Source organism: Topomyia yanbarensis, chromosome 2, assembly GCF_030247195.1.
Source record: "Topomyia yanbarensis strain Yona2022 chromosome 2, ASM3024719v1, whole genome shotgun sequence".
Taxonomy (NCBI): domain Eukaryota; kingdom Metazoa; phylum Arthropoda; class Insecta; order Diptera; family Culicidae; genus Topomyia; species Topomyia yanbarensis.
This window is the reverse complement of record NC_080671.1, coordinates 437,963,049-437,989,191: the sequence shown is the minus strand read 5'-3', so window position 1 is coordinate 437,989,191 and position 26,143 is coordinate 437,963,049. Positions and strand designations below refer to the sequence as shown.

The window sequence follows — 26,143 nt, the reverse complement described above, 5'->3', positions numbered from 1 at the left end:
TCACGTTTCCGAATTTCTCAATTTTTAAATTCGCTTATAACTTCTCAAATTTTCGGATTTTTGGACACTCAAAAATTTTCGAATTTTCGAGTTTTTGAATTCTCAAATTTTCGAATTTTCGCATTTTCGAATTTTCTAATTTTGGAATTTTCGAATGTTCGAATTTTCGAATTTACGAATTTTCGAATTTTCAAATCTTCGAATTTTCAAATATTTAAATTTTCGAATTTTTGAACCTTAGAATTTTCCAATTTTTGAATCATCGAATTTTTGAATTCTCGAATTCCTTAATGTTCAAATTTGCGAATTTTTGAATATCCGAATTTAGAATTTTTGAATCTTCGAACTTTCAAATTCTCAAATTTTGAAATTTTTGAGATCACTGATTTTCGAATTTTCGTATCTTTGAATTTTCGAATTTTTGAATCCTCGAATTTTCGAAGTATCGAAACGTAAAATTTCCGAAACATGAATTTTCAAATTTTCGAATTTTTGAATATTTTAATCTAATTTTTTTTATTCTGATTTATTTTATTTATTTAGATGATGTGATTTTCGAGGAACGAATTTTTGAATTATTCGGGTATTTGAATTCTCGAATTTACGAAATTTCCATCTCCACAAATTTTCGAATCATCGAATTTCCGAATTTTTCAATTTTTGAATTTGAAATACTTAACTTCTCAAATTTTCGGATTTTTGGACACTCAAATATTTTCGAATTTTTGAATTTTCAAATTTTCGTCGAATTTTCTAATCGTCGAATTTTTAAATTCTCGAATATTCAAATTTTCGAATTTTTGAATTTTCGAATCCACGAATTTTTGAATTTTTGAAATTTATAATTTTTGAATTTTCGAATTCTCATATTTTCATATTTATTGAATTAACGAATGATCGAATTTTTGAATTCTCGAATCCCTGAATTTTCAAATTTACGAAATTTTGAATATACGAATTTTGAACTCTCAAATTTTGAAATTTTTGAGATCACGGATTTTCAAATTTTTGAGTTTTAGAATTTTTGAATTCTCGAATCGTAAAATTTCCGAATTTTGAATTTTCGATTTTTTTATCTAAAAATTTTTTAAATTTATTTAATATTTAGATGATTTGATTTTTGAGGAACGAATTTTTGAATTATTCGGATATTTGAATTATCGAATTTCTGAATTTTACAATTTTTGATTTCGCTAAATTTCGGATTTTTGGACACTCAAATATTCGTAGAATTTTTGGAAATTTGAAATGCTGTAATTTAGAATTTCAATTTCTCGAATATTCAAACTTTTGTATTTATCAATTCTCGAATTTACGAATTTTAAAACTTTAGGAATTTAGGTATTTTGTATTTGCCAGTTTTTGAAATTTCGAATTGTTAAGTTTTCGGATTTTTAATTTTTAGAATATTTCAATCATCGAATTTTCGAAAGTTAAAATTTTCCGATTTTTTGGTGCTCCGAATACACGAATTTTTCAATTTTGATCGATTGAATTTTCGGATTTTTGAATTCTCGAAAACACGAAATATTCAAATTTCAAAATTTTTGAATTTTTCGAATATTTGGATTTTGCAATTTCTGAATTTTCGAATCCGCGAATCAAAATTTCGAACCTTTGTGTTTTTGAATTTTCAACAAATCGAATTTTCAAAAAAGCGAAATTTAGAATTTTAGAATTCTAGATTTTTCAGATGCTCGAATTTTTATATCTTCGATTTTTTGTAGGATTGGACTTATTAAATTATCTAACTTTGGATTGTTGGAATTTTTGAATTTTCCTGCCTTTGAATTTTGGAAATCTTGGAACTTTCAGTTTTCAATTTTTTTAGTTTTTTAATACTAAAATATGCGTACTCTCATTTTCGACGTTTAAATTTCGAAAATTAAAAAAAGTCAAAATTTCGAAGTCTGCAGTTTTGGAATTTTTAAATCTTCTTTTTTCAATTTTTCCATCTTTCCGAAATGTTGGATTTTTGAATTATGGCATTTCCGATTAATCGATTTCTCGGATTTTTAAATTTGTGAATTATCGGATTTTCGAATGTTCAAATTTTCCGAATTTTTAAAATTGTTGAATTTCCTAATTTTTGAATTTCCGAATGTTCAAATTTTCAAATGTTTCAATACTCAAATCTTTGAATTTTCGAATTTTCGAATTCTCAAGCTTTCAAATTTTTGAATCAATTTGTTTTCAAATTTTTGATGATTTGAATTTTCGAATTTAAAGATTAGAGTTTTCGAATCATTAAATTTTCCAATTTTCAAATCTTACGATTTTCGAATTTGCGAACACGAACATTCACAGGTTCAAAAACGTAACGTAACGTAAAAACGAACATTGAAGAAGCATTTGAAAATTCGATGATTCGGTGCTCCGAAAATTAAAAATTGAGCATTAAAAAACTTTCATATTCGAATATTCAAAGATTTGAGAATTTAAATATTCGAGAATTGGGAATTTTTCAATTTTCGAGATTTTGAATGCTCGAATTTTCAAATCTTCGAATTTTTCAATTCTCATATTTTTGAATACTCGCATTTTCGAATTTTCAAATCTTTGAATGTTAAAAATTTCGAATTCCCGAAATTTCAAGGTCTGAAATTTTCAAATTTTTGACGTATTGCATTTTCTAATATTATAATTTTCGAATTTTAGAAATCTCTAATTCTCGAATTCGCAAATATTCGCATATTTGATATTCGAATTTTGGAATTTTCAAATTTTCGCGTTCTCGAATTTTTGAAGTTTAAAATTTTGTAACGCTTTGAATTTTTTTGTCTTCGCATTTTGGAATTTTTGAATTTTCGAATCAGTGAATTTTTGAACTTTTGAATTTTCGAATCTTCCGGTTTTTGAGTTCGAAAAATTATCGAAATTTCGATTTGTCGTAAGCTGGAATTTTCGAATTATTAAATTTTTGAATTTTTGCATTTCTCGACTTTGGAATATCCGAAGTAGAAATTGAAATTTCGAATGGTCGATGTGTGGAATTTTTCAAACCTTTGGATTTTTGAATTTTTATTTTCTTTAATCCTTCGGAATTTCGAATTTCTGAATTACCAAATTTTCGAACTTTTGATTCTCCGATTTTTCGAACTTTTAAAATATGCTGTTTAACACGATGATATTGAATACAGGTGATCGTGGAACTATGGTTTCCGAAATGTACATCAGACATTACTGTTGGCAAGTAATTGTTACAATACTTTATTTTATCTTATTATATCACCATTTTATATTTGTTTTCTTCGTACTAAATTAATGTCATTCCAATCGAGCACGAGACCTGACAAAAGCATACAAATCCTTCTCGAGGACCATTGATAAATTCTCTTTTTCGATTGGAATAACGCTGACTGATAAATGATAAACAAAAAATTGAGATGTCGAATCCTTATACAAGAGATTCAGCATCCAACAACAGAAACATGTAATTCCTAGATTCACTCTCATACCGGTTCCCGTTCAAGCTTCCATAGACAACGTCCACGAGAAATTGAGCTTAGAAAATACAATTTTATCTCTCGAGGGAAATTAGAACACAAACGTGGGTTGCGACTTCCCGCTGGAGCTGTAAAGTTTTGCCACTCAAAAGTTTGACACCTGTCGCAGCAGCAGTATGGTTGCTCCCCATTCTACAAAAAAGTGCCTAGGCGGATGATACCGTTTACCGGTAAGCACTTTAACTCGGTAGAATTAATTGTATTTCTATACTATTTGAGTGAATTTATTCAAAAGTTTAATATATCGTTACTCGTTAATTTTACTTTGACATATAAATAACTTAACAAAAAGACAGCAAGCGTTTGCCACCAGCAACCTTGGCAACGCAGCTATTATTGCAAATCAGTTTCGCTGCTCAATCCTCAAGTAAGATGCAATGATCAGGCAGTGTAACATCAAATAAACGATAGAAAAAAACTAAACTTTTTAACGACTTTCACCCTGTTTCAACTGCCCTGCGCATTCTCTTCGAAGCATTCGCCGGGCTAGTACTGCCCCAACGTTCAAACTGCAAAATAATGATGATTGATACGTGCCCCCACGTGGCTGACAACCGAATTCTGTGCAGAACAGAAAAAAGCGCTTACTTTGCTCGTTGTCGCGAAAAACTGCCGAAAATCGTGTGACAGCTTGACAAAGTGTCAACAGGTCGCACACACACACAGATAAATTAGCCAACTGAACACATATTCCTACAGGTGAAAGCTTGTCACTTCATCGTTCGCTTTGCAGTTCGACACGGACGAAGCCGACCATTGGTCGATGCTCTACTGAACATTTCCATAACAAACGGAACGTCCATCATCGGATCGAGTCGGCCAACAGCAGCAACCGTCGCTTTTTTTTTCCTTCGCTTTGCATAACAATTTGCTGCCGCGAAATCCCAAGGTGGAGAATGGTGCGGTGGTGGCTTATATAAATTGCTGACCAACCGTCGAACCGTCGTCCTCCGAAAGCATTCGTGGAATACAACCGTTCCGGGGAAGGAGGATGAGGGCAGCCAGGATTCAGTTGCCGGGAATGATTGGAATTCGTCGTTCTTTCTCTGGAGAGCGGCAAAGGCCGCCGTCTGAGATGGGATGATGGGGCGAAAATCTCATTTTCAAAGCGGGGCTGAGCACCGGGCACGTAAAGCTGCTTAATATTCGTGGGTCGTACACTTGAACTGATATGTCTGGGGAAGCATTTCGCCTTGTTGGTGTTTCTTGGCCATAGTTGTTTCTTAGTGCGATGAGCATTGACATTAGTGCTTTCAGGCATGTTAATTCTAGTATTACCTTCATGGATCTTTTTATGCAATTGAATTCCTTTTTCGATAACACTGCCTTCATTGCTTACAACAAGACAGGCATGACTAACCCAAGTGAAATGCCTCGTGCTTGCATTTTTGCAAATGACGCGTGTCGCATATCGGAGCTCACAACTCGCGATATCTGTGTTGTCACAGTTACACTGACTGTCGGAAACGTAGACAAAAAATATGTATATTGTTCAGCATATCAACCGCATAACGAGTCATCTCCTTCTGATGATTTCAAAAGCGTTGTATCATATTGTAGCAGAAATGGGCTTCCGCTCATTATCCGCAGTGATGCGAATGCTCATCACATCATTTGGTGCAGCTCAGACATCAATCTGAGAGGCTCTGAACTGATGGAGTACATACGTAGTACAAATCTTCATATTCTGAATGTTGGAAACCGACCAACTTTTGAGGGGTCTGGGAGGGAGGAGGTGTTAGACATAACGCTTTGCTCTAATAGAATTTTGCATGAGCTGGGGAAATTGGCAGGTTCCAAATGAAACTGAACCGTCTCATCATCATCATCATCATCATATCGTAATCCCAAATCTACAAACTGGAACCTTTTTTTGAAAAACTTGGCGACTAAATTTCATGAATATTTTCCGTCAATTAGTCAACTAGACGACTTAGATGACGTCGTGGATACGACAAACTCATTCACAGTAGCATCCTACGAAGAAGCTTGTCCACTTTGTACTGTTAAAACGATTAGGGGAACCCCGTGGTGCAGGGCTGAGCTTGAAAGAATGAAGAAGGATATGAGAGAGCTTGAAACCGGCGTCAGCGTGATGATTCCAGGGCTTTCAGGTTAGCTTGTAGTGCATACAAGAAATGTCTTAGAGATCTGCAGAGCGGGGTGGCTGGCAAAACCTATGCACTAATGTCTCCAGTCTGAACGAGGCTAGCAGGTTAAATAAAATTCTCTTGAAATCGATTTTTTTTAATAACTCTTTAAAAACCAGATATGGTGTTTATGGCACGATGATGAAAAAGATGTTCTTAATTATCGGAGCTGAACAATGTTCGCAGATCTCATTCTGATGATTCGGATTCCGAAAAATATCATGCTTTCCAGTCTTGCTACCGGGTACGTCTCGAAAACATGGCGAGAAATTTCCGTTAGATTTATTCCCAAAGCCAAGCTATGAAGAAGCCAAGAGTTTTAGGCCTATCAGCTTAAGTTCTTTTCTTCTAAAAGCTTTCGAACGGATAATCGATCATCACATCAGGAACTTTAATTTAGTTGAATATCCACTGCACAAAATGCAACATGCATATCAGTGAGGAAAATCCACGTGAACACTCTGCTTCACGTTGTTGTTTATAACATTGAAAAGGCCTTTTCGCTCAAGCAATCTAGCTTGGGTGTATTCCTAGATATTGAAGGTGCTTTTGACAATGTGCCCTTCCAGTCTATTCTGGAAGCGACGCGCGGTCATGGGTTATCTGCATATATTTCGGGTTGGATAAACGCAATGCTTAGCAACCGCAGCTTTGTTCGTCACTGAGAAGGGCAGAGATAGAGATATTGAGTATTTGCAATTATACTCATCCTATTCCTCCTTTTCTGTCGATCAGAGAAATGATGAGAAGATATAAAGCCCCGGCTGCAATATATTCTGATTCCTGATTCCAGTGTGCAATCCGCCAAAATCATCATCACAACGCAACGCAGTAAAATGGTGATCATCAGAGTCACACTTCTGAGCTAAGAGAGCATAATAAATTATCGTGGTGTTTGGTGTAACTCTTTTCAGTAGGGATTGTTGTATAGTTTAGGACAGGTCGATATTTTCGTTTTTATACAGTGTTGCCATCTGTTATTTTTAGCACATATTAGACTCGGTCGCAGCTCACTGTTTATTACAAGTTGAAATTATAGTTCATTTTTGTTACACCTGCACTGAGCAGTTCTGAACAAACCCGTCCCAACCTAGACTACATTCCCTTACACTAGGGCGCTAAGGGAACCGAAAAAAAATCTCAATGTGACGGCACTGGGCCGAGTTGGTCGGGTTCCTTTCTTGCGGCACGTACGGTATCTTTTTCTGCTCAAGATACTCCAGCGTCTACTTGGCGTAGTGGGAAGACGCCTTGTCCGGCCAGAAGACGTATGATGCTTCTTTAAGAACGGCCGAAGAATTTTATCAAAACACTGCTCCTGGTACTCTTGTTGATTCGGGGGGTGTGGCCGACTTGTCGCTGGCGCAGTAGCTGTAATTTCCTAGAATGTGAGTCTTCGATAGCGGAAAGTAACTTTCGTCGTCCAGCACAAACGACGTCCCGCGGTAGTTCTTCGTCATCCACCGGAACTGCGATTTAACGATCGTTATCTGCTCGTCCGTGTACTCGGGGGATCAAGGCTTCTTCCGACAGATGATGTCCTCCATCGTCGCTACCGGCCTTCCGCTCCACGCTCAGGGATGTCAGGATCCGGTAAACTGTACTCATGGGCACATTTTCGTCGCGAAAGTGGTCTACCGTAAGCTTTTTCCACGATGACCATGCGTTTCGTAAAACCGTACAACACGTTCGCGGAGCGCTTGCTGTTTCGACGCCATCTTCGATTGAACTGAAGGAATCCGAGTGAAAAGAAATATGCCTCACATTTCTAGCAAGTCCAGAGAGCAATTATCTTGGAGAGGAAAAACTTACGCTCTTTACTTTAATTACAGTAAGGTATTGAAATCATTCTCATTTTTATTGAACGCCCGTTATTATGGGCTTTGCCCTTTCTCTGGTTAGCGAATCTCTATGGAAATAGATTTATTTCTTCGCAGACCGTGGGACTGAATTTATGGGCATATCCCAGGTTCAACTTATCTGATTCGCTGATGTTGATTATAATACAACGCGTTTGGGCTCTTCCGGATGTTGTACAAAAATGGCGTAAGACAACAGTATCAGCACATCAGCACATCATCACAGTTCAGTTGTGGAAATACCCAATAAATACTTCTGTTCTAGCAATCTACCGTGATTTGTTTTGTTTCACGTAATCGTACGCGTTGTTGGAATACACAGTTCCCTGGTTTATATATCGTTGCTCAAATATCTGGTCCATCCTCGATCGTTGTTGTCGGAAGTAAACGAGCACAGTTTGCTGAACTAGGCATACTTCGTCGACTATATTAAAACTGAATTAAGCGCCACAATACTTGTTTTCAGTTCATTCCGATCACCTTGTGTATTGCTTGAATTTCCCAGAAAAGCAACACTACCCACATCCTCAACATTATTTGACCTCTGGTTATCTCTTCGTTTGTTGTGTTCTTATGCATGGTTCCGTTATCTGTGTGTCTAACGTTTGGAACCGGTTACGCTGCACAATGTTGCGCTAATTTTACCATCATAATTCGGTCTGCGTCTACGAGAACGTGAATATCCAGAAGATTTCTCCGTGTAGAATATCATACCCCATTCCTCAAACTGAGGCCTTCATCGTCGTACAGATACGCTCACTAATCGACCACGACCATCACCAACGTAATACACTCATTTTGCCGGTCTATTGGAAATGGGGTGATTTGTGCTGATTTCATTAGATGCAATTTAAAATGTTCGTAGATTTGATGTCATTGTAAGGGAGGACGTATGCGGATACGGGTGAAGCCAACGGGGCTGACATTACTTTGCACTAAGCAGACTAATTTCTATGTTTATTTGGTGCTTGTTTGACCAACTAGGGAGTTAATCCACGGGGTATTAGGTGTGCGTGGGGAGAACGCATGGTCTTGTCTGAGTACGGTTTTCATGAAGCCATTTTCCGAAACTCGAACTTTTTTCTATTTTTTAATGTAGAATACATTTAAGCTTTCAATATAGGGGTCCCGTTTCAAAATATCGGCTGCGGCACCGCGTCAGATTTTGAACGTTAATAACTTTTATCATACTTAACAGAATGATTTGATTTTTAGGCCAATTTGTTGAAAATATGTTCCTCTATGCTGTATTAAAATTTGAAGTATGTATAACATGCACTAATAACAAAAAATTGTGTTTTGAAAAATCTTTCGAAAACGACTCGGAAAAGTGAAAATTTTCAGCCCATCCCGCACAGAGCCGTCAAAATGGTGGACCAACCGAACAATAAAATAATGAAAAGTTTATATATAGGTCCACTACATGTTTGTTCCTATGATTATTCGCATTGGGTTGCTTGACGAGAGCAGTTAGTGGGGGAAAGACGGCATACTCCTTTGGTTAGGCCATTAGAAGCCGGACGGAAAGGAAAGGCTCACGCACGGCACGAGAACGAGCGAGAAAGCGATAGTAGTGCATATTAGCGCGATTATATAAATATCTGTCGGTCGGTTTTTCTCATTCGTATTCGTTCAAGTACTAGCAAGCAGCCAGTCCACCGAAGTAAAGCAGTTGGCAATGACGACGGTCCGAAAAAGTGCCCCAGCTACTGGTGACTCATCGGAACTGTCGCCCTGCAAGAATTTCGCCCCAACTAAAGGGCAACTAATCTGTAGGCTATCGTTCCAGCGTCTATATAAGAAATACGATGTGTGGAACGAAAGAAAGAGAATTTAAATTATCCTCTCTCGCTCGTTTTCGTGCACTGCTTTTCCATTCCTTTCTGCTGCTAATACCATCATAACTTAAACGAATGTGCATGTTCCCCCACCATCTCATGGCCAGTGTTGCCACAATTGCATGTTGCTATTACACTTTGAATTATTTTATCGATCCTCTCTAGTATTGATAAAATATAGAACGTGCAAAGTACACTAGTCGCATGCTTTTATTCGAACTTTTTGGCAGCCTCCGTTGATTAACTGCATAAATCGATTTGTTTGTGCAGCTCCTTGCTAGTAGCAAACTAAATAGCCTTTATCAGCGCTAACAAATAACACAAAAGAATTTAAATTTGTGAAAATATTTTCCTTCCTTCTTTTCAAATCTGTAACATTCTTTGAAAATATTGTTTGAATGTTGTTATTGAAAAACTGAACATGCAAGTTTGCTAGCACTGGCCACTACATTCAAGGCGATGGAAAGACAGAATATTCGTTTTGGTTATGCTAGTATTGGTAGCCGAACGGAAAGGAAAGGCGCAGGAATGGAACGAAAACGAGCGAGAGAGCGATAGTAGTGCTTTCTCGTGTGTTTATATATGAATATTGGTCAGTCGGTTTTCTCATCATTCGTATTCGTTCAAGCACTAGCAAGCAGCCAGTCCACCGAAGGAAAGCAGTTGGCAATGGCGATGGACGGAAACAGTGCCCCAGCTACTGGTGACTCATCGGAACTGTCGCCCTGCAAGAATTTCGCCCCAACTAAAGGGCAACTAATCTGTAGGCTATCGTTCCAGCGTCTGGTTCGTGAGATTGTACAGGACTGCAAAGTCGAGCTACGCTTACAAACCTCAGTCGTAATGATGCCCCGAGAAGCCAACGATGCCTACTGGTTCGAGAATGCAAAATACTGCACCAAACGCATAACTTTCAGGCCAAATATATTAAACTGGCTCACCGTGTCGCGGGGAGTGCGTCTGAATTATGCTCCCGCAATAAAACAATAAACGGTTCTTTTCAGGACCAATTAATTGTGTTCTAATAAGAGTTAAACTGAAATATCCATTTGAGGTGTTTAACAATTTTCAGCAAGTAGGTTAGAAATACGATATGTGGATAGAAAGAGAATTTAAATTATCCTCGCTCGTTTTCGCGCACTGCTTTTCCATTCCTTTCTGCTGCTAATACATCATAAATTAAACGAATGTGCGTGTTCCCCACCATCCCATGGCCAGTGTTGCCACAATTGCATGTTGCTATTACACTTTGAATTATTTTTTCGATTCTCTCTAGTGTTGATAAAATATAGAACGTGCAAAGTACACTAGTCGCGTGCTTTTATTCGAACTTTTTGGCAGCCTCCTTTGATTAACTGCATAAATCATTAGATTTAAATTAACGTCTCGAAGTGAAGTCACGATGCTCCGGTTATGTCACAGACATTACCCACCCATCTTTTTTTAGTTTAGTAGAGCGAATACGAATTACTATCGCTCTCTCGCTTGCTCGTTTTCGGGCTATGTTCCTTTTCATTCTTTCCTGCTACTAATACTAGCATAATCAAAACGAATGTGCGTCTTCCCACCATCCATTTAGTGAGCAGTGTTGCCAAACGCATTTTCAGTTTTTCATCAATAACATTTCAACAATATTTTCAAAGAATGCTGTAGATTCGAAAAAAAGAAAAATAGTTGGTGATGGAAAAGAATTCCCAATTAGAATTTTTAACCATAATTATAACGAATCATTTGAAAATTTCACATGCAAACGTAATTTCGTTGCATATCATTAGATTTGGATTAACGTCACAAGTGTAGTTACGACACTCCAGTTATGTCGCAGACATTACCCACCCATCTTTTAATGTAGAATATTTAGTCTAGAAATCAGAATGTTCCAATGGTCGTTTCAGGCGACTTCAACATAGATGTTTCAAAACAAGAGAATTTGAAATTTGTTTATTTTATGAATGAATGTTTCAAGCTTCGTTTGATCTCTGATCCATCACAAGCAACTACACTTGCAGGCACATGCATTGATCTTGTATTTGTCAAAAACGTCAATGCAGAAACCCGAAGATATATTTCGTACTTTTCATATCACAGACCAATACTTTTTTTAATTGATCCAGTGGTTTAATTTCAAATGTAAACAACGCTTGAAAAATTATAACCGGTTGACGACCTACACCTACACCAATCATGTCAGAATCACCTCCTGGACAACAGCTAAGCCCGGAAATAGTAAGAAGTCAGAAGCATCCAACGAAAATCGAAGCCAGCGCATCTCCCCACCAAGGCCAACAACGCCAACAAAAACGGTCCTTGTCAGGACCACCATCATTTTTGTAAAGAATAATTTGAAATATTCCTCGCCCAAATCACCTTTTGTCCGAAAATTCCAATGAATATCAACATATTTGAAGAACGTGTTCCTTATGTATTCTACATCTCTCCGGTTATGTCGCAGACATTACCCACCCATCTTTTGTGATTCATCGACTAACTACAAGTCTAAGCTTTACAAAACTTATTGAATTTCTCATATCAGACAATTTTATCGAGAGTTATCATGTTCGCCGCGGCGCTCCTCAACTTGAAAATGGTTGGACGTCTACTCCTGGAACGCTCGTATGTGTGGCTCTGTGTGACTGAAAATATATTTTTTTCGTACACAATGAATGTGGAAAGAAATCCCAACATTACCCAAAAGATCTATTGTTGCCTTGCCTTCAAAATCGTAGAACAAAATAACTTTCGTTTTAAGCACTTTATACTATACGCTCCCCTTAATACTGTTTAAATAATAAAAAAAAACCCTTCCCTAAGTTGATGGGTTTGACGGTATTGCAAACATCGTTAAGCATATTTCGTGCATCAGTTTTAAAGAATTTCGACAGACAATTGCTTTAAGATGGTTATTGGATTACGCCTCGATAGTGGTGCATTAAGGACACCGAGAAGGTTCATGGGCCTTTTTAATCTTTTGTGTTTTTCATACTGTACACCTGCCCAAACTATCGATCAACCACTAGCCTGTGCGCGCGACGTGGATTAGCTTTTGCTGTGGAGCGTGTTTGCAGACATTGTTCCACAGCTCGCAGTGGGCGTGTCAATTTATCGGTCGACTTCGTTTATTACTACAGTGCAGACCCGGTTTTATCGGCAACTTGATGAATTTTAGGCTGATAAAACGGGTACATTGACAACATTCTGACAGATATTTTCTTTCTTTTTGAGAAACCGATACTGTTAAAGTATTCTTCTTTAGTCCCTAGATATAGCCTCAAAACCCTTTCTTATTATTTAATTTAAATTTCCCTTAAGGGGGTCTGACAGCGCAAAATTTAAATAAAAATAAAATTTTTATTTTTGCATATTTCGGATCTCTAAGATAAGAAAATTTTACTCAAAGGATTTACTCGAATTCAGCTTGGTTAGATACAAACTACCAACAATCAATTTTCATATGAGGTTGACAAAATCGGGCCAAAAACTGATAAAATCGAGTGTAGGCAAAATCGGGGGTGGGGTTGATAAAATCGGGTCTTCACTGTATATTTTAAATTAGATTTTCACTAACATAATGAATTGCATACTCTCGCACTGCCCACCAAATTAAATTTTTTTTAATTTTCTGACCGTAATGGAAGTTTGCTTAGACTGTGTACTGACCGTACTAGCTCCGTCTCCGGCGTTTTTATAGTTGCCAGTCGAGCGTTGCTGTCCGGGCTGCTGTGAAGTTGGGTGACTCGTCCCAGAGTCCAAGTTTGAACTGGAAGCCTTTGTTTCCGGATCAAAACCAAGTCGCCAATATGTAGCTCCTTTGAAGGTTGGTGCCACTTTCCTCTCCTCTGAAGTTCAGGAAGATATTCCATACTCTACCGGTCCCAGAAGTGCTTCTTGAGTTCGCTGATGTACTTAAATCTCACGTCGTAGCTCACATCGTTACTTGGAAAATAATCTTGCTGATTCGGAGCAGTTAGGGGTCGGCCGATCAAGAAATGTCCGGGCGTTAGCGGTTGTAGGTCGTTTGGATCGCTGGAAGCTGGAGAGATTGGCCGTGAATTCAAAATTGCTTCAATGTCCGCAAGAAGCGTTGAAAATTCCTCAAACGTCAGCCGCGCGCGCTGAGTCACCACCGTGAGATGTTTTTTTGCTGATTTTATTGCTGCCTCCCAGAGACCGCCCATGTGTGGAGATCCAGGCGGGATGAAGTGCCAGCACGTTCCGCCCATCGCTAAATAATCTGCCACTTGATCGTTATGATCCTGCGTTCGAGCCTTCTGGTACCATTCCTTCATTTCCCGTTCAGCGCCTACGAAGTTGGTGCCGCTATCGCTGTAGATATGACCGCAATGTCCCCGGCGTGCTACAAATCGTCGCAATGCTGCAAGGAAAGCCTTTGTCGATAGTGAACTAACTGCCTCCAGGTGTACTGCTCTTGTTGAAAAACAAATGAACACCGCTATGTAGCCTTTCGTTGTGGGCGAGCCAGGTCCTCTTCGTTGAACTAATGTAATTGGACCGCCATAGTCCACTCCACACACGTAGAACGGGTCCGATGGTTTCGTTCGCTCAGGTGGAAGATTTCCCATTATTTGTTGTAGAAGTCCTCGATTTGGATTGGATTTGTGACACGGTATGCAACTCCTTACTATTTTACGTGCCAGCTGTCGTCCACGGGGTATCCAGAATATCCTTCTAACCGAGGCCAAGAGTGATTGAGCACCAATATGATGATTGCGTAAATGTTCGTATCGACAGAATATTTCTGTCAATTTGCTATCATGTGGTAGTAAAATAGGATGTTTCGTCTCGTATTGGAGTCCTGATAGTGCGAGTCTTCCGCCCACCCTGAGAAGATCACCATCGAGAATAGGAGTCCATTGAAGCAAGGAACTATTTTGCGGTAATGGTAGTCCTTGCTTGAGAGCGTGAATTTCCGCTGAATAGGCCCGTTGTTGCGTGTGTTGAATGTATAATTTATGCGCTGTCTTGAATTCGCCTGGACTTAATAGTCCTAGCTGCCGTTGATGTCTTTCGCCCCGGCAGTTCTTGATGAACCGCGTTATCCATGCTGCCACTCGAACGAGCCTGGGATATGTGGAGATGGTATTCAATTAGAGTTTTCGATTGAAGGAACTGGTGGAGTGTTCTGCACTGAAATTGCACTTTTCTTGCAGAAGTGTTGTCAAAACACCGACACCATGTTCCATTGATAGGAACTGCAATAAAAAAGTGCAATTCCAGTGCTATTTCGGGGCAGAGATTTGGCACCGAAAATTTTGTCGGTGCGAGCCAGTGCACTCACCAATACCAACATGTAAACGTCAAAACCGCAATCCAAACAAAAACAACAAAAGGTGGATGCGTAAAAATTCTGAAATCGACGTGATTAATATAATTTATGTTTAATTGGATGCATAATAATGCTTTTGTGTTATAGAAAATACTTTTCAATCAACGATGGTGTCGTCGCAGTTAGTCTTAAAAGATCTATGGAACTTTTAACAATATGGTTTGGCAGGAAACAAGTGATCTGCATTGTTATGCATCTGCATGGTCGATCCAGATGTAATGAACTTTCCGAGAGTGTTCTGGCTTTGGCGCATACAATCTCGCAATGTCGAGACGGATCGAACCCGGTCTTACACATCAGATGACAAAGCAAACAATCTCGCAATGGATTTAATCACTGGTTCAGTACCTCCTGAAGTAATCAGTCTATTTCGTCTTTCTGATTTTTGATGGTAAATGAGATTCCAAAAACTTAAGATAGATTAGTTAACGCCGCTATTTATTGAACGAGAGCTAAGCATCTCAAAATAATATTTGCCGGCAAAGGACGGTTTTAGTCTGTACAACAAAACCTGATAGCATTAAGAAAAGTTATGCTTTGATATTTATAAATTACATTGAAGTTTGTGAACTATTCTTATGCCTATACAGCCATCCGTCGAACCCTTGTCCCTCCCAGATTCTGTAGATTGAATTTAAATTTATTTTTTTCATTATAAAATTCATACACCATGCCCAGGATTCGACAGCTGAACACAGGTAGACTACGAACAATCAATTTACAAACAGCGCATGTCTTCGTAGAGCCGGTGCTTCCAGACGTAGTCCTATCAAGCTTGTATTGGAATCATGTGCTGTATTCGATCGAGTCAAATGGTATCCAAATTAGTTCTGTAAGGTCATTAGTACTTTGCGAGTGGTTAAAAGTTATCCTCTGGGATCAATATCCAAATTTAGCGGTGAATGGTTCAACTGTCCCCGTGGTTTCAAAACAATTCGATATGGTTCTTAGGTAGTTATTTACCAACGTTCTGATTTTATCGTTTCTAGCCACATTCTCAATGTATTCAAAGAGCATTCATTTTTGGCATCTTATGACCGATCCAAGGGAAAACAGGAATGATTTACTTCAATTTCTATTAATCTGATAAGATGTGTTTTATAAAACTCTACAAAGCATTTGAATTAACCCAGTTACCCCAAAGCAATCGGAAATAACTTCGGGGTTTTTGGACCGGGATGACATCAGTTTCACTAGATAACATCTGGAACTTTTGACGCAAAAGTATTCAAATAAGTTGATGATTTTCTGAAATCTATTTCTTACTGGTCCCAACCTGACCTTTTAAGTTTAGCAAGGATATTTGAAATCCCATATTCGATCCACCTGATTAGTATGAGAGGAGACTTTCCTGTTCCATTTTTTTGCAGAATTTTGGCGTCGTACAGTGCGAAAACGCAGATTCTAGTCCTGCTTGAATAAAATTAATGAAACTAACAAAATGAATAAAAAGGATAAATTGAATAATAAGAATCAATAAAGTAATAAATTAAATAAAAATATTGAAATGATTAATTCATTTTAAATTTTTTTATTTAATTTATTTTTATAATTTAAAATTAAATTATAAATGTGGCAGAAGATAAATTTGAGAGTCATAGTTTCAAATAGTTAAAAAATGTATAATCGTGTTACATGAGAATCTACCATGTAGCTGGTTATTCTTAGCTATGTAGTCATTTACCTCTGATAGAAACTTGCATCCGCCTGGTGTCAGCTGAGGTACGAATAACCTTAGTGAAGATCGGATAACCAACCCTGGTGGGGTCTTTGCTCGTATGCTGACAGCGAAAGCGAAATCTAAGAGCATCTGTTTTTCATGTTGAATTCTGCGAAAGCCATCCTGCTTCCTCGAGAGCTGCATAAAGTGAACATTACAGTACTTCAGGCACTACGAAAACTGTACGTTACACGCTGCTTGTCTTAGAGCCAGAAGTCGGGCTCAGAGAGCAATATCGGAATGTGAAAGAGGAGAGCAAGTGAGGTTACGAGAAGGTAGGGACGCTTCAAAAGGGAGATCAAGCTTAGAAAGCCGGTTTGCCATAAGTAGCTGTGCTGAGAAGTAGACGCAATCCCTGGGGGCCGCGTACTGAGTCGTCATGACGAAGATGATGGCACGTCGACACCAGCTAAAATATGGCCGGGTAAGATAAAGATAACCGTTGAGGGTCTCTTCTCGAAGCATGACCACTACCTGGTCACCGACACCGTACGGCGAAGAAGAAGGAGCAAATACAGCCGAGTGGCAAACGACATCGATGCGACTAAAATAAAAAAAAGACTCCGGTCCGGATAGAATACCAAACGTGGCGCTGAAAGCTGCGATTCTGGCATATCCGGACATTTTCAGGATGCTAATGCAGAAGTGTTTAAACGAATTTCTCCGAAATGTGGAAGGTACAGAAAATGGTGTAGCTGTAAAAGTCATAGAAGTCACCGAGCCATCCAGCCTCGTATTGGCCAATGTCGCAGCGCTGCACAGAAGAATGAGCCAGATCTTGAAGAGCTACTTCCAGAGTAGAGTACTGCTGTACGAGACGAACGAAGGTCTGTTATCTAGTGTTTAGTCATCAATACTGCGATATGGGGTTCCCGCCTGAGGTGCGGCGCTGAGAACCAAGCGGAACCGTGAAAAGCTGAACAGGTCGCTCCGGCTGGTGGTCGTACGAGTTGCGATTGCGTAGAGAATAATATCTTCGGAGGCAGTATGCGTTATTACCGAGATGATCCCCATCTGCATCACCTTGGCGGAGAATATCAAGTGCCACGCCAGAAACGTGAAAAAGATTATGAGAACCGATTCGATGGTGACGTGGCAGCAGGAATAGGACAAGGAGAGAGGAAAGTGGACCATCCTAAAGCTGTCGACGTGGATCAAAAGCAAGCACGGTGAGATGACCTTCCACCTAAAACAGCTCCTGTCGGGCCACGGCTGCTGCAGGAAGTATCTTCTTGGGTTCGGGTACGCAACGGCACCATTGTGCCCGGAGTGTGAGAACGTCGAGGAGACACCGGATGTGGAGCATGTGGTCTTCGAATGTCCGAGGTTAGAAGCAACGTGCAGGGAGCTACTTGAAACAAGAGGACCGGACATCAACCCGGATATTGTAGCCTACAGAATGACAAGTGACGTAAAGACGTGGAAAGAAGTCAATAGTTATGTTGTAGATCATGACCGTCTTACAGCGGAAACGGCGTGATGAACATCGAGCAACGGTTTAGGGAGAGCAATCATCGCCAGGGAACTCTCCGCAGGAATAAGCAGAGCACCGAGTATGGGTCGTCGAAACGCCAGCGAACTGGCCGCCACGTTCCATCCAGAATCGCCAGACCGACCACGGCACCCCACCGGCTATTCCTGTAGAAATAGTGCGAAAACCAAAGAAGAATCGGTATTGGTAGAACTTCTTTCGTTAGGGAGCTCCCCGTCAGCGTAATCTAGATTCACTGCTGCGGACTAGATTGAGTAGACTGCGACGAGACACCACTAGTCATCGGGGCCCCAGTGAACCGGACGCCCTGCTTCACCGGAGTCACCGAACTGACCTTGACATCTAGCTGATTCGGAAAACTCGCCGGGGATCTCTCAGTCGGAGTCGATCAGGTCCATCGTCGGGAACTTGATCGAGTAGTTCGCGAACAAGTCGGGTAACTGATTAGCTAATCAAGGAAGTAGTGTGAAATGGCACAAAAAGAGAACTAAAGGGCTTAACGGAGTTGCGGTGCTTAATGACACGGAGCCAAAGGACTCAATAAGTTGTGGTACTGACACTAAAAAAGAATCGGTATCGGGAGAACTTCTTTCGCCGCGTACAGTCGGATTCACTGCCAGGAATTAAGCTGAGCAGACCGCGAGGAGACATCACCATTCGTGCCTGGGCTCCAGGACGCCCTAGTCCATCGGAATCGCCGAACTGACCTCGGCACCTGGCTGGTTGGCTCGCTTTCGAATTTCTCTCGTCGGGGAACTTTTTGTCCGAGTAGGCTAGATCCATCGTCGGGGACTAGACCGAGTAGTTCGTTAACAAGTCGCAAGCTCCAAGGAAGTGGTACTAAATGACACAAGGGAACCGAAGGCCTCAGTAAATCAGACAGTCTGAAGTTTGCCTCCCAGATTGTCCTCGTAGGGGAAGAGCACTAATTCTAGACCCACAGCTAGCTTTCCTACTACCATACAGAAATTGCCACGTTGTGTGGATGGTTGAAAACTGGTAGTGTGTCGAGGATGGATGCTGTAACCCTACTGAAAGAACTAACTGCTAAGTAGTTGGATAGGAGTGTATGCTATGCACATGAAACACCAGGATTGTATGACAACAATGATAAATTGGTGAGAACAGCTATTATAAACGGTAGGGTTACCAACATTTAAGAGAACGGTTAAAAAAAGTAAAAATCACCTTCTATTGCTTGCATTCTATTATTTTTCCACTTCTCGTCTTCATCCTTCGTAACAACTAAAATGAACAGATCTAACACAACAAGGTAGTGGATTTGTTTTCGTTTATTTATCGACATCGTTAGAATATTTCATCTTGTCTACCTCAGCTCAATAAGCCTGCGCTAGAAATGCGGCAATCCGAGTAGGAATTGACACCGGTAAGCCTGGCTGGAATCTTTTAGCACAGAGAACAGACATCCATGATCGAACAAAAATATTTAAAAAACGTGTGAACAATTTGAATTAATATAGGATAAACACTAGCGCCGCCACACCAACCTATCCCAACTATCCGTCAAATCCATTCCGGAACCGGTTAGAAATCCTGAATGGATTCAGTATGGAATCTTGCTCAAAGAAAACAACCGATTCCGACTCTATCGGATGATGCATTTTAGCTGGAATTCATGCTGGAAGTCCGAACCGGTTCCGGACTAGTTTGACTGGGTAGAGGAATAACCGCTGTCAATTCTGTCGAACTCAGCCACAAAAAAACACGACGACAGTAGCGCACCTGGTTTGGATATCCCAATTACCTTCGAAACCGTTAGAGATTTTACACAAGTTGAATGCTGAAGATGGACGTCTGTTCTCTGTGCTTTTAGCATTGTAGCGATCGTTTCCTCCGGCTGCCTGGACTCGTCTTAGGGGCCGTACACAAATGACGTAGCTTTTTTCTGGCGATTTTCGACCCCTCCCTCCCCCCTCGTAGCATTTGGTCACAAAATTCTAACCTCCCCCTTGTAAATGACGTAGCATATCTCTAACCCCCCGCGCAACATGACCGGGAGATGAAAAAATACATATGTTTTTCAATTCTTTTAAATAAATACAAAATGTTTGACGACTTTTATCAACATTTTCATTATAACAGCAAATTGACTACAAAAGAAAATGGGCTGACAAATATAGTGTGGATAGTTTTGTTTAGAATTTTACATGTCATAAAGCATGAAGAAAAGTTCACAATCCTGCAGCTGCCAACGATTTTAGGAAGCATAAGCTCAACTAAATTACTAAATTTTCTTTGATTGAATCCGAAAGAAAATTTAATTCAGCTACCAAAATAAGTCTACTAGTTAGCAATATTAGCTAACTAATGTGGAAATTTAAATCCGCATGAAAAATCTATCCTTTTCTTTGCGAGCCTGCCATTCCGCGAACAGTAAAATTTACAAAATGAAAAACCGCGTGAAAATCAACTTAGGAATGGAGGAACAATAATTCGTCACAAATTTGGTGTACCCCCTAAAATGCTACGTCATTTATGCATGACCCCTTATGAGAACACAAAACTGAAATAAGATGGGATAGATGGTCACTGAAATATCTCAAAACATTATAAGAAATGTGTTCAGTTCTAACCTGGGCGTTACAGGCTGCTCATCGCAACACGGTAATGTGTCCTGTCGACACTATGTTACGACAGTGTGCCATGACCAATGCATTGAGAGGAGCATGACAATAGTAACAACTCTGAAAAATGTCCAAAAATAGCTGATGCCGTGATAAATTTCCTTCTCTAAATCTGATTTTTAATTCAAACTTTAAATGTATCGTTTGATAATAGTGAAAATTTTAGCGCCGAGAAATTTTGAGTCCGGCCCTAGGCAGTTGCATCAAGTACATTTGTTTCGTTGTTGTCGTCGTCTGCAGGATGATGTTGTTTTCCACCTGCTTCCAGAGCAAAAGAGACTCTGAAAATCGGTTCCTCAGTAAAAGGTTCCAGCTTGTTTGCTCGAGCTATTGCTACAAGAAGTTCAGCAATGTATAGGGCCTAATATGCTGCTAACACTGCGACGATAATTCGTGAGGTTAACCTGAAAAAAGCAACCGACATGACCATTTGGGTTTTACTTCTACTATGAAGATAAATGAGATTGGAAGGTCTTTTTTAAAATACTCATCGAAATTTTAGAATGCGAAAACCTACCTCATGAACTAGGGTTTGTAGTTTTACTTTATGGTTGAACAGGTTGAACTTTCACCGCTGCAGATACTCTGCAGTTGACTGTTCGTTCGGATAGAAATGCGGTGTAAAAATTATCCGATCAAATAACTTACTAGCCGAAGTATAAACCTAACCATGCTCACTTTGAATGCCATTTGAGCAGAATGTCCTTGCTACCGTTGCCGGCGATCTACAGCTAGAGCCCAAACCATCAGCACGTCTAGAAATTGATTCGGCTTTAATCAATTTCATCGCCAGCTTTTAGGTTTTTCGATTGATGGCACTGACTCCGCACAGGTAGTAACTCTCGATTTTTTCCTGGTTTCAGTTTCAGCGCATACCATATTGAAACAATCACATAACGGCAGATTTCGATAAAACCTAATCAAATGCAGAATTTCACCCCGCTATCGCTCTATAGCAGAACCAAGATTATCTAAATTCTTCTTCTTCTTCTTCGCTTCTGTTTGGCTTGTTTGTGAAACAAAGCCCAAAATGGCACAGCGTTTAAAGCTATATTGCCAGTTAATTTTCGTTTATAGTCCAATGGACTTTACTTTTTGTGACTAACCGACGATAAACTCGCAGCGCCACAAAATTGGTCCACCACAGCACGAGTAATTCGCCCAATCAAGGTGAAAAAAGCGAATTATCTAGCACTCGGTGAGAACCAACATGTCGACACGTTGAAATTTTCACCGGAAGTCCATCTAAATTCTTAATTCCATGTTTTGTAGCCGGAATCACGTAAACAGCCCGAGAAAATGAAAACAGTAAAGCATCAGCTGTTCAATGACAGCTCGATTAACTACACGCACACAATCATGCATGCACTCGATTTGCATTGGAATGTTCCATTGACACCGTGCCAGTGCAAAACACCGGCGCGGAGTCAGTGCCATCAATCGAAAAACCTAAATAACTCTGATACATCCACCATGTTGTCCACGGAAATAACAAAGGCTTGGATATTGGGGTTGCGCCTCTCCGTCTCGATTATGCGTTGCTCTGATGTTGTAATCACTACTTTCACGGTGTCTGCAGCATCACTTGGTGTCCAAGATGGTCCATGCCACCATAATTGAGATGTGGCGAGAACGGATGGTGCTGTTCCTCGGCTAAGTAGGTCAGCTGGATTGCGTTCTCCAGGAATATGCCTCCAATTGACCGATGGGATAACATTGTTGATTTCTGCCACTCGGTTAGAGACAAACGTTTTCCATCGTGTTGGGTCTCCTGCGATCCATGCCAGCGCAGTCGTAGAATCACTCCACGCCACCGTACCATGAATACTCACTCGTAGAGTCCCCTTTACTGTTTTGATTAGTTGGCTGAGAAGCATCGCTGCACACAATTCCAGCCTTGGAATGGTTGGTCGGTTGATTGGGGCTACCTTCGTCTTTGAACAGAGTAATCGGGAACTCACATTGTCTTCTGCGTCAATAGCTCGAAGGTAGAGCACGGCGCCGTATGCCATCTCGGAAGCATCGCAATATCCATGCAGGTAAATCCGTACGGGTTTGTCGATTCCAATGCAACGACGCGGAACCTTGATTCGCCAAACCTCCTTGAGACCTCAGATACATTCGCCAGCGATGGTTGAGCTTCTCCGGAAGAGGTTCGTCCCAGTCAATGTCTAGTTTCCAAAGTTCCTGCATGAACGTCTTAGCGAGGACTATTACTGAGCCAATTAACCCGAGTGGGTCGAAAATTTTTGCAATGGTTGAGAGCACTTCACGTTTGATGAAATGCGGCTGCTCAAGATCGACCGCTACATCAAAGGTGAAAAGATCCTCCCGTACTTACCATCTAACGCCGAGAGTTTTCAATGATGACTCAGTATCTAGCTGGTGAACTGGTTCTAACGCCCTCTCTGATGCCGGTATATCAGCCAAAACTTCGGGGTGATTGGACGCCCATTTTCGGATTGGGAATCCTCCACCGTGCATCAAAGAAGTCAGCTGCTGCCGCTTTTCCTTCGCTTCTTCCACCGTATCAGCACCCGTTAAACAATCGTCAATGTAAAAATCCTTAACTGCCTGCTTGGCAAGTGGGTATTTCTCACCGTCGTCTTCTGCCAACTGTTGTAATGTCCGAGTAGCCAAAAAGGGGGCGCATGTGGTTCCGAACGTAATGTTATTCATTCCATACTCTGCTAGAGGATATCCTGCTTCCTGCCACAACATACGAATGAGCTTGCTATCTTCGTTTGTAACTTTGACTTGTAGATACATTTTCGCGATGTCTCCAGTCAAGGCGATGCGGTATGACCGGAAGTTGAGCAGTATATTGTATAAGGTGTCCTGCACCACAGGACCCGTCATTAGCAAATCGTTCAAAGCCAGTCCGTTCGATGATTTCTGTGATGCATTGAAGACAACACGGAGTTTCGTAGTAGTACTGCTCTCCTTGATTACTGCATGATGTGGTAGGTAAATTATTGTCCCTGGATTAGGGACTGGTACGATTCGCGTAGCGTATCTAGCTTGGATGAAGTTAGATATATACTCGCTATACTGGTCCCAGCGATTCGGATCCCTTTGCAAACGTCGTTGTAGTGTGTTGAAAAGGTGCAGGGTTATATACCCAGTATCTCCGATGGTAGAGGGATTTTGACGAAATGGTAGCTTCACTATGTATCGTCCCGTTGAGTCCCGTGTAGTGTGGAGCTTGTAGTGTTCCTCGCAGATGCGTTCTTCTTCGGTGACATGTTTTACGGTGATCGCTTCTTCTAGCTCACAGAATCGGGCCACTAGTTGATTCAATGTGGCTGATTCTTCCGTCGCTCCAGCTACTCCGATTAAGCACGATGTTGTAACGTCACTTCCGGCAGTATCGTCACAGAATCCGGCTACCACCCATCCCAGGCAGGTTTTCTGTAGCACCGGTTTCGTCCTTCCCAGCGAAATTCTCTCGGAGTCCAACAGCTGATAAAAGAGGCTGGCTCCAAGTAAAAGGTCGATCTTTCCTGGAGTGTTGAAACAGTCATCCGCGAGTGGCTGGAAGCTTTGTAGGTCCCAGTTGGAAATATCGACGAACCGGTGAGGAACCGTTCCAGTAATTTCTGGCAAAATTGCACAATGCACTTGCGCGGCGTAGTTAGCGACACGGGATTGAAGGGTTACGGTGACGGAGCTCTTTAATTGGGTCGTGATTCCTGAGATTCCCCGAAGTGGCATGTTTAGTGCATTGGGTTGAATCCCGAGTTGCTTGGCGAGCTCTGTTGTTATGAAGGAAGCTTGTGATGCAGAATCCAGCAGCACGCGGGCACGATGTGGTTTTCCGTGGGCGTCCAGCACGTTAACGACTGCAGTGGCCAGCAGCACGAAGAAAAAGTCATCGTTGATCGAAAAGTTGCTTGTTACTGCGAACGAGAGCTGCGGCGCTGCTGATTGTAGTCCATCGTGCAGCAAAGTATGATGATTTTGTTTGCAATTTTTACAGGACCCAGCTTGACACAAGCCCGTTCCGTGCTTAGGTCTTAAGCAGTTTTTGCACAGTCCGTGCATTTTCCAACCTGGGAATTGCTGGTAGCCACGAAACTGCTACTGCGTTGTGGCGCAGCTTTACACTGTCGAAGGTTTGCCTTTCCCGCAGATGATTGTGATGTTTCTAGTGCATACGATCGTTGTTCGATGAATATTAGGAAATCCTCTAGTGACGGTGCTTCCTCCGACAATGTAGTTTTCGTGTACCACAGCTGTCTTGTTTCATCATCCAGTTTGATAAGCAATATGTAGATCAACCAGCAATCCCGTTCCTCCCGTTGAAGAGCCTTCAAGGCCCTCGAAACATCGTCCGCAGTTTCGTACAGCCGTCGCAGGGCTCCGACCGACCCGACCGTTGTAGATGGGATGTCCATAAAACGCTGCACATGGTGGTTCACAATCTGGTCCTTTCGGTCAAATCGTTTCCTCAGCGCTTCTAATGCACCTTCGTATGCATTATCCTCCACCTTCAGATGTTTCAACACTGCTGCGGCTCGTCCCGTGGTGTATGTCTTGAGGTAGAACAACTTCTGGGCCTTCGTCAATCGGTGGTTATTGTGCACTGAGCTCACAAACAGGTCGTAGAAAGAGCTCCACTCTCCATAATCGCCCGAAAACGTTGGTAGGATTCCTTTGGGTAGATGTAGCTCTGGAGCTGGGTTTGGAATATCCTCCATCGGTGATTGCGTCGGCCGTTGCCGAATTCTGTTAGCGAATTCCCGAACAGCGGCTTTCGCTCGGTTGTACATTCCTTCCAAATCATTTGCCTCTTCGATGACATCTTTGGCTGCCTCGTCGTCCTCGCAGAGATCGAGGGATTGATTGTGGAAGTCCCGGTACTCACTCCAAGTCTCTTGCAGACTGTCCATCTCAGCTTCCAGGTCCTCTGGTCGGGCAGTGGTGTCATCCGTCCCGTTGATCCGGTTGATGATAGCGTTCATTCGGTCCTGGGTAGCTGAGCGTCTTCTCTCCAGTCGGTCCATGGTTTCCGAGTCTCGAAGGATCAATTGTATCCTGTCTACAGCGCCAAATGTTTTCGCGGGGAACTACTTGTTCCGTTTATGGGCATTGTTAATTTATTGGTGCCGTGCGCACTGGATAACAAAGGCCAGTTGTATTTGCCGTAGCAGTGCACACAAAGCTATTGGTGTCGTTCCTATTGCCCTTTCTTTCCGTCTACCTGTCTACTGCTATCGCCTTCGTTCTCGTGTGCACTAGGTTGGATGAATTTTATGGCAACCGTCTTTTGTTCATTTGTGGTGCCGAATATCGAAGGCTTGGATTGAATGCCTTTAGTGTATGATCGACGTTTGCGCGGAGAAGAAGTGATGCTGATCCGGAGAGTGAGTATGGCATGCTTTCAGGGCAGGTTTTCGCGGTTTTTTATGTATGTTTCGGATAGGGATTTTGAGGGTGAGCCGCAACACACTCATTCAAAACGCACAATTGCTCGTGGCCTTCGCGATAACACAAACCTGGTCACGAACGTAAACATGCATGTCCGCGATCTCGACAACATTAAAAAACTTCGGTAATTAGGTGAACGTTTTAGCACCTAAAAATTTA

General features: G+C 41.0%; 2 protein-coding genes and 1 long non-coding RNA gene across 12 annotated transcripts in view; 1 reads left to right on the top strand and 2 right to left on the bottom strand.

Annotated features, from left to right (window-relative positions):
• The window catches only part of LOC131685570 (G protein-activated inward rectifier potassium channel 3-like), a 432,523-nt gene that overhangs the window by 223,646 nt on the left and 182,734 nt on the right, over nucleotides 1-26,143 (bottom strand). The gene's annotated exons all lie outside the window — the stretch shown is intronic.
• Nucleotides 1-26,143, top strand: part of LOC131685571 (serine/threonine-protein phosphatase 2B catalytic subunit 3-like) — a 249,870-nt gene that overhangs the window by 135,872 nt on the left and 87,855 nt on the right. The window lies entirely within an intron of this gene.
• On the bottom strand, nucleotides 20,394-21,498 carry LOC131685574 (uncharacterized). Its single transcript, XR_009304839.1, has 3 exons — nucleotides 21,072-21,498; nucleotides 20,504-20,958; nucleotides 20,394-20,433 (listed from the first exon to the last, which is right to left on the bottom strand). It is a non-coding gene; the product is annotated as an uncharacterized LOC131685574 (long non-coding RNA).